We start from the raw sequence: 10,282 nt of genomic DNA on the forward strand, positions 1-10,282 counted from the left end.
TGCTAAACCATAGTTCATACAGTGTCATCTCAACGGATTTAGATGCTGCCCTATTTAACGTGAATGTAGCTGTCTCTAATGCATAACCCCAAAACGATAGTGGTAAATAGGTAAGAGACATCATAGATCGCACCATATCTAATAAAGTACGGTTACGACGTTCGGACACACCATTACACTATGGTGTTCCAGGTGGCGTGAGTAGTGAAACTATTTCACATTGTTTTATCCGAAGGTCAAACTCGTAACTCAAATATTTTTCTTCTGCGATCATATCGTAGAAACTTTTATTTTTGTTACGATGATTCTCCACTTCACTCTGAAATTCTTTGAACTTTTCAAATGTTTCAGACTTGTGTTTCATCAAGTAGATATACTCATATCTGCTCAAATCATCTGTGAAGATCAGAAAATAATGATACCCGCCGCGAGCCTCAATATTCATCGGACCACACACATCTGTATGTATGATTTCCAACAAATCTGTTGCTCGCTCCATAGTTCCCGAGAACGGCGTTTTTGTCATCTTGCCCATGAGGCACGGTTCGCAAGTACCAAGTGATTCATAATCAAGTGGATCCAAAAGTCCATCAGTATGGAGTTTCTTCATGCGCTTTATACCGATAGGACCTAAACGGAAGTGCCACAAATAATTTGCACTATCATTATTAACTTTGCCTCTTTTGGCTTCAATATTATGAAAATGTGTATCACCATGATCGAGATCCAACAAACCATTTTCATTGGGTGTATGACCATAGAAGGTTTTATTCATGTAAACAGAACAACAATTATTCTCTAACTTACATGAATAACCGTATTGCAATAAACATGATCCAATCATATTCATGCTCAACGCAAACACTAAATAACATTTATTTAGGTTCAACACTAATCCTGAAAGTATAGGGAGTGTGCGATGATGATCATATCAATATTGGAACCATTTCCAATACACATCGTCACTTCACCCTTAACTAGTCTCTGTTCATTCTGCAACTTCCGTTTCGAGTTACTATTCTTAGCAACTGAACTAGTATCAAATACCGAGGGGTTGCTATAAACACTAGTAAAGTACACATTAGTAACATGTATATCCAATATACCTTTCTTCACCTCGCCATCCTTCTTATCCGCCAAATACTTGGGGCAGCTCCGCTTCTAGTGACTAGTCCCTTTGCAGTAGAAGCACTCAGTCTCAGGCTTAGGTCCAGACTTGGGCTTCTTCACCTGAGCAGCAACTTGCTTTCCGTTCTTCTTGAAGTTCCCCTTCTTCCCTTTGCCGTTTTCTTGAAACTAGTGGTCTTTGTCAACCATCAACACTTGATGCTTTTCTTGATTTCTACCTTCGTCGATTTCAGCACCACGAAGAGCTTGGGAGTTACTTTTGTCATCCCTTGCATATTATAGTTCATCACTAAGTTCTAGTAACTCGGTGATAGTGACTAGAGAACTTTGTCAATTACTCTCTTATCTGGAAGATTAACTCCCACTTGATTCAAGCAATTGTAGTACTCAGACAATCTGAGCACATGCTCACTGGTTGAGCTATTCTCCTCCATCTTGTAGGCAAAGTACTGTCAGAGGTCTCATACCTCTCGACACGGGCATGAGTATGAAATACCAATTTCAACTCTTGGAACATCTTATATGCTCGATGGCGTTCAAAACGTCTTTGAAGCCCCGATTCTAAGACGTTAAGCATGGTGCACTAAACTATCAAGTAGTCATCATATTGAGCTAGCCAAACATTCATAATGTTTGCATCTGCTCCTGCAATAGGTCTGTCACCTAGCGGTGTATCAAGGACATAATTCTTCTGTGCAGCAATGAGGATAAACCTCAGATCACGGATCCAATCCGCATCATTGCTACTAACATCTTTCAACTTAGTTTTCTCTAGGAACATATCAAAAATAAAACAAGGGAGCTAAACGCGAGCTATTGATCTACAACATAGATATGCTAATACTACCAGGACTAAGTTCATGATAAATTTAAGTTCAATTAATCATATTACTTAAGAACTCCCACTTAGAAAGACATCCCTCTAATCTTCTAAGTGATCACGTGATCCAAATCAACTAAACCATAACCCATCATCACGTGAAATGGAGTAGCTTTCAATGGTGAACATCAATATGTTGATCATATCTACTATATGATTCATGCTCGATCTTTCGGTCTCAGTGTTCCGAGGCCATATCTACATATGCTAGGCTCATCAAGTTTAACCTGAGTATTCTGCGTGTGCAAAAACTGGCTTGCACCCATTGTAGATGGACGTAGAGCTTATCACACCCGATCATCACGTGGTGTTTGGGCACGACGAACTTTGGCAACGGTGCATACTCAGGGAGAACACTTTTATCTTGAAATTTAGTGAGAGATCATCTTATAATGCTACCGTCAATCAAAGCAAGATAAGATGCATAAAAGATAAACATCACATGCAATCAATATAAGTGATATGATATGGCCATCATCATCTTGTGCTTGTGATCTCCATCTCCGAAGCACCTTCATGATCACCATCGTCACCGGTGCAACACCTTGATCTCCATCGTAGCATCGTTGTCGTCTCGCCAATCTTATGCTTCCACGACTATCGCTACCGCTTAGTGATAAAGTAAAGCATTACAGGGCGATTGCATTGCATACAATAAAGAGACAACCATATGGCTCCTGCTAGTTGCCGATAACTCGGTTACAAAACATGATCATCTCATACAATAAAATTTAGCATCATGTCTTGACCATATCACATCACAACATGTCCTGCAAAAACAAGTTAGACGTCCTCTACTTTGTTGTTGCAAGTTTTACGTGGCTGCTATGGGCTTAGCAAGAACCATTCTTACCTACGCATCAAAACCACAAAGATAGATTGTCAAGTTGATGCTGTTTTAACCTTTGCAAGGACCGGGCATAGCCACACTTGGTTCAACTAAAGTTGGAGAAACTGACACCCACCAGCCACCTGTGTGCAAAGCACGTCGGTAGAACCAGTCTCGCGTAAGCGTACGCGTAATGTCGGTCCGGGCCGCTTCATCCAACAATACCGCCGAACCAAAGTATGACATGCGGGTAAGCAGTATGACTTATATCGCCCACAACTCACTTGTGTTCTACTCGCGCATATGACATCTACGCATAAAACCTGGCTCGGATACCACTATTGGGGAACGTAGTAATTTCAAAAAAATCCCTACACACATGCAAGATCATGGTGATGCATAGCAACGAGAGGGGAGAGTGTTGTCTACGTACCCTCGTAGACCGTTCGCGGAAGCGTTATATCAACACGGTTGATGTAGTCGTACATCTTCACGTCTGACCGATCCAAGTACCGAAAGCATGACACCTCCGAGTTCTGCACACGTTCGGCTCGGTGACGTCCTCGCCTTCTCAATCCAGCAAGAGGGGCGAAGTAGTAGATGAGTTTCGGCAGCACGACGGCGTGGTGACGGTGTTGGTGAAGAACAATCTCCGCAGGGCTTCGCCTAAGCACTACGAAAACTATGACGGAGGATAAACTAGAGGGGACGGGGTTGCCGACACACGGCTTGGTGTTTCTTGATGTGTCTTGGGTGCTAGCCCTACCCCTCTATTTATATGTTGAGCCTTGGGGTCGAAACTTGGAGTAAAAGCCTCCACAAAGTCGGTTTCACCCGAAAGGCAAGAGTCCTTCTCGGACTCCAGGGCCAGACGCCAGGGTTCCCGGCATCTAGACCCAGATGCCAGGGACCCTGGCGTCTGGCCCCTGGACTCCGCAAAACTTCCTTTTGCGCTTTCCAAAAACCTTGTGGGCTTTCCCCTTTGGCCCAAATAAAGTGTTCTCGTACCCAAACATTTCAGGAAACATCCGGAACCCCTTCCGGTGAATTCTGGAACCCTTCCGGTGACCAAACACTATTATCCCATATATCAAACTTTATCTTCGGACCATTCAGAGTTCCTCGTCATGTCCGTGATCTCATCCCGAACTTCGAACAACATTCGGTCATCAACATACTTAACTCATATAGTACTATATCGTCAACGAACGTTAAGCGTGCGGACCCTACGGGTTCGAGAACTATGTAGACATGCCCGAGAGACCTCTCTGGTCAATAACCAATAGCGGGACCTGGATGCCCATATTGGCTCCTACATATTCTACGAAGATCTTTATCGGTCAACATACGTTGTTCCATTTGTCATCGGTATGTTACTTGCCCGAGATTCGATCGTCGGTATCTCAATACCTAGTTCAATCTCGTTACCAGAAAGTCTCTTTACTCGTTCCATAACACATCATCCCGCAACTAACTCATTAGTTGCAATGCTTGCAAGGCTTAAGTGATGTGCATTACCGAGAGGACCCAGAGATACCTCTCCGACAATCGGAGTGACAAATCCTAATCTCGAAATACGCCAACCCAACAAGTACCTTCGGAGACACTTGTAGAGCACCTTTATAATCACCCAGTTATGTTGTGACGTTTGGTAGCACACAAAGTGTTCCTCCGGTAAACGAGAGTTGCATAATCTCATAGTCATAGGAACATGTATAAGTCATGAAGAAAGCAATAGCAACAAACTAAACGATCAAGTGCTAAGCTAACGGAATGGGTCAAGTCAATCACATCATTCTCCTAATGATGTGATCACGTTAATCAAATGACAACTCATGTCTATGGTTAGGAAACATAACCATCTTTGATCAATGAGCTAGTCAAGTAGAGGCATACTAGTGACACTCTGTTTGTCTATGTATTCACACATGTATTATGTTTCCGGTTAATACAATTCTAGCATGAATAATAAACATTTATCATGATATAAGGAAATAAATAATAACTTTATTATTGCCTCTAGGGCATATTTCCTTCAGATGGAACCTTGTCCCGCATCAAGCTCGGACCGTGTCATCAATACCGAACACATTACCCAGCTAACTTGCCTTCATGCTCGAAGTTTTAAATTTTTTAACTTGTGTTCGGTTCGACCAAGCATTATACTTTTTTGAAAAAAAGTTGCTTGTAAAAGATCTCCTTGTCAAAACTTTGTTTGTGACACAAAAATTCAAATACCCAGTTCACTTGGGCCTTCCTTCATGAAGCCTTTCCTCTTGCATATGATTATACTTGTATGGCTTCGTTCGTTGTTCGTGTATTACGCCACAATATGCACCTTATTGACTTAAGCGATTTGCAAGTTGGGTTGCCTCGCTCCCGTGTTTACCCCTACGTTCCTGATTGTTCGGCTAGGGAGTAAAGGGAGCACCTCTGCGATTGTCACGATCGGGTCATCCGAGCCGGACCTCAAACTGGGTGAAGCCGAAAGCTAGCGCTCTTATTGTTTTCAGTTATGGTCGGCACACAACGGAACTCATGAGTACAAAAAATCTATTGCACAAGTCTCATAGTAACAATGAACACTGAAGAAAGGTATCGATGGGGGTACTATTTTCTTCGAAGATGGTTCTTACACTTCGTCAGTAATATAGCATAAGTTCCCTGAGCGCGCTTTGTCTGTTACAGCCTTATGGCCTGATTGCCTGGTTATCGGAAACATCGTCGATATTCTCGACAGCTGGAGTACATAACACTCTTCGGCCATTGACCCAAGAGGGAGAAGCCGACGGTCGGCTAAGACGCATATAAAGTTCGGGTGAACATAGATATGATATAAGTACTTTGGTACATACATTCATTATACATAAAATTCCTTTACCCAAGTCACTTGGGGGCTCTTAAATTTATATGAGCCGTTTTATAATAAGTGTTCTTCTTCTTAGTCGTTGCAAAGTTTTATTATTATTATTATTATTATTATTATTATTATTATTTATCACTCCTTTTTTCGACACGAGTGTGTGGTCACTAGCCGGGGAGCCTAATTTCTCTCTCAAAGCCGCTAGAGTTTAGTTTGCTAAGCTGGCCTAACGAGAAGTACTCCGCCTTCAGGACAGGAGGTTGAAGCCGTAGGCTGACCCACTTGAGGTCTTGAGATAAGATGTGTCATGATAAAGCACGACAGAAGCACTTTTTTTTTCTTCTGAAGTCCAATTTTCAGATTGGCACCAAACACTTGATCTTATTCGGACATCAGGTTTTCACTGACGTTTTTTGGTTTTCCAAGCCTATGGCACTTTTAGGCCTCTTTTGGTTCATAGGATAGGATTATCGTAGGAATAGGAATTTTATAGGAAATGAGATGGCATGTATCTCAAATCCTACAAGTAGGAATAAAAAACGAGATGTCATTTGGTTGACACCAAAGGAATTTTTCCATTGAGTCTAGGCTGATTTTTATTTTCCTATGAAATGTGGAGGATAGGAACCAATCCTATGTAGGAATAGGAATCTATTCCTATGAACCAAAGGGCTCTAAAGGAAAAAATCCTATAAAAATCCTATCCTCTAGAATTCCTATGAAATTCCTCCAAACCAAAGGAGGCCTTAAACTATTTGTGTGTTTTCAGCATTAGTCTTGTAGTGCAACGCCGGACACCTTTAGAGATTCGGCAAAAACACTCTCGGATATTTCCATATATGCATCAGTTTCGAATTGTGTCTTCGGTCAATAGTTGGGTCGCCCGGCTCCTGTGCTTGCCTCCTACGTTCTGCTTTGTTCGGCTAGGTGTGTAAAGGGAGAACCACTGCGATTGTGCTTCCAGCTCGCGTGGTTAAGTACCTTAGTGGAGAAAGCCGAAAATTGACTGTCACAATAGGCGTAAACTGGTCAGCGATCCGATGACTATGTTAAAAGACGGGCCATTCGTAACATTGGTCGAAGTGTTTACGGCTTGACCTCGGATGTCGCCGAACACTAACCGGGGCTCATAACTAGCTTCCCCAGTTTAAAGCTCCTATGACTAAGCGAAAGTTATAAACCCCGCATATCTGATTGCCTTGTTTCCGCTAACACAACCGCCTTCGGGCACCGAGACGTCGGCTAAGGGTTGTTTTGTTATTGCGGAAACACCCTGCGTAGTATCTACCAAGGGGTAGAGGCCGATGATGGGCCACTTTCAACTGATAAACGGTCGCAATGGAGTCAAAATAATGATGTAAAGTACTTGAATACATAGAATCATTACACATAATCTGTGATTTTATTCTGGATATCGATCCTTAATTCGGCCACCCGTGCCCACATTAAGGCTCGGGGGCTACTAGGCTTTGCGCTCATTATTTACAAATATTAAAGAGGCACATCGATCCCCTGATCTGGTGTTGCCACCCGACCAGTGTCTCGGGGGCTACTGCATTGCCTATTCAATGCAGAAAATTCAAAGGGCTAAGTGTTCGGCTTGATCGAACTATGGGAAAGTGCATCTTCGGACAACAATAAGTACCATCTGGACCTATCTGGCATCAAGCTAATATATCACGGCGACTTCTCACGACCCTCTCTCAGGGGCCCGTTCGCCGATCACTATTATCTCTAATATATTACACTACGTTTTTGTATGATGCCGAGCCAGGAGTTGATCCTCAGGCCGATTTCGCGCATCGACCCGAATCTCAGGGGCTACTGGGAACAGTGGTTTTATGCTTGCCTTCAGGTGCATCTCGGGTTTTAGACTGATACACACCTTGAGGGCCACTGGATATACATCGGCGGAGAATAAACTACACCAGTTAAAAATATTCACAAAAAATCAGCCCGCGGTCGGGGTGGTGCACCACCTTGGAAGTAGTCCGGCATAAAGCTTGGGCGCTAGCGGCTAGCTCCATAGAGGGCATTTCTGGCATTAAGCTCGACTAAACTCCTTCAACTTTCTTGGACCAAGATGGTCTATGCCACCTTGGATATAGTCCGGCGTTGGAGCTTGGACATAGTCCGGCGTTGGAGCTCGGATACATTTCGTCGTTGGAGCTCGGAAGCAGTCCGACATTGGTGCTCGGCTGCAAAAAATACCTCAAATGCAGTCCGGCGTTAGAGCTCAGACGCAAGAGGACACTGCCTCCAGGGAACAACTTCAAACCTGAGGTGTGGCATAAAAATAACAAGGCATTGATAAAGGCCGGAAACTTAAGGGGGCTCCCCGGATACCCGACGTGTAAACTCTTCGGATTCACTTTGATCCTCAAGATCGAAGATGAGCAGATTTGTTGAACCAGTTTTCAAGACCGACGACCGAAGATGAAGAACAGTTCAGAAGAATCGAGGAGCGTCCCTAACTTGAAGACCGGATCAGGGGGCTACTGACGGTGTCCTGGACTAGGGGGTACTCACCACGTCATCTCCCGATCTGTTAGATTGGGCCGAGGACCCCCATGGCCGTATACTCATGGGCCAGTTCGGACAGCTACCGCATACAAGGAAGATTCCACAAGACTTGGCGATCAAGACAAGGACTCCTCCCCACTGACGTATTCGGCTAGGACTCTTGTTATCCTAGGCCTCTGGTGCATTATATAAACCGAGGCCAGGCTAGTCGATAGAGGATACACAACAACAATCATACCATAGGCTAGCTTCTAGGGTTCAGCCTCTACGATCTCGTGGTAGATCAATTCTTGTAATACTCATATCATCAATATCAATCAAGTAGGACGTAGGGTATTACCTCCATCAAGAGGGCCCGAACCTGGGTAAACATCATGTCCCCCGCCTCCTGTTACCATCCGCCTTAGACGCACAGTTCGGGACCCCCTACCCGAGATCCGCCGGTTTTGACACCGACAATGACCATATCATGTCGCATATTTTGATTGCATGTGATGTTTATCTTTTATGCATCTTATTTTCCTTATAATGGCGGTAGCATTATAAGATGTTCGCTTCACTTAATTTCAAGATAAATGTGTTCTCCCTGAGTATGCACCGTTGCTACAGTTCATCATTTCGAGACACCACGTGATGATCAGGTGTGATAGACTCTACATTCACATACAACGGGTGTAAGACAGATTTGCACATGCAGAATACTTTGGTTGAACTTGACGAGCCTAGCATGTACAGACATGGCCTCGGAACACTGAAGACCGAAAGGTCGAACATGAGTCATATAATAGATATGATCAACGTAGAGATGTTCACCATTGATGACTACCCCATCTCACGTGATGATCGGACATGGGTTAGTTGATTTGGATCATGTAACACTTAAACAACTTGAGGGATCTTGATTTAAGTGGGAGTTCATTAGTAATTTTATTAACTGAACTTAATTTATCATGAACTTAGTCCTAATAGTATTTGCAAATCTATGCTGTAGATGAATAGCTCGCGATGTAGCTCCCCAATTTTTTATATGTTCCTAGAGAAAACTAAGTTGAAAGATGATAGTAGCAATGATGCGGTCTGGGTCCGTTATCTAAGAATTATCCTCATTGCTGCATAGAAGAATTATGTCCTTGATGCACCGCTAGGTGACAGACCTATTGCAGGAGTAGATGCAGACGTTATGAATGTTTGTCAAGCTTGATATGATGACTACTTGATAGTTTAGTGCGCCATGCTTTACGGCTTAGAACCGGGACTTCAAAAACTTTTTGAATGCCACGGAGCATATGAGATGTTCCACAAGCTGAAATTGTTATTTTGGACTCATGCCTATGTCGAGAGGTATGAGACCTCTGACAAGTACTTTGCCTACAAGATGGAGGAGAATAGCTCAGCCAGTGAGCATATACTCAGAATGTCTGGGTACTACAATCGCTTGAATCAAGTGAGAGTTAATCTTCCAAATAAGATAGTGATTGACAGAGTTCTCTAGTCACTATCACCAAGCTACTAGAACTTTGTGATGAACTATAATATGCAAGGGATGACAAAAACGATTCCCAAGCTCTTCACAATGCTGAAATTGGTGAAGGTAGAAATCGAGAAAGAGCATCAAGTTTTGATGGTTAACAAGACCACTAGTTTCAAGAAAAAGGGCGAGGAAAAGAAAGGGGACTTCAAGAAGAATGGCAAGCAAGTTGCCACTCCCGTGAAGAACCCAAAGCTGGACCCAAGCCTGAAACTAAGTGCTTCTACTGCAAAGGCAATGGTCACTGGAAGCGGAATTTCCCCAAATACTTGGCGGATAAGAAGGATGGCAAAGTGAACAAAAGTATATTTGATATACATGTTATTGATGTGTATTTTACTAGTGGTCGTATTAACCCCTAGGTATTTGATACTAGGTCAGTTGCTAAGATAAGTAACTTGAAACAGGAGTTGCAGACACTAGTTAAAAGCGAGGTGACGATGTGTGTTGGAAATGATTCCAAGGTTGATATGATCACCATCACACACTCCCACTACCTTCAAGATTAGTGTTGAACCTAAATAAATGTTA

The sequence above is a fragment of the Triticum urartu genome, chromosome 6A (genome assembly GCF_056163025.1).
Source record: "Triticum urartu cultivar PI428250 chromosome 6A, HENAU_Tu73, whole genome shotgun sequence".
Lineage (NCBI taxonomy): Eukaryota > Viridiplantae > Streptophyta > Magnoliopsida > Poales > Poaceae > Triticum > Triticum urartu.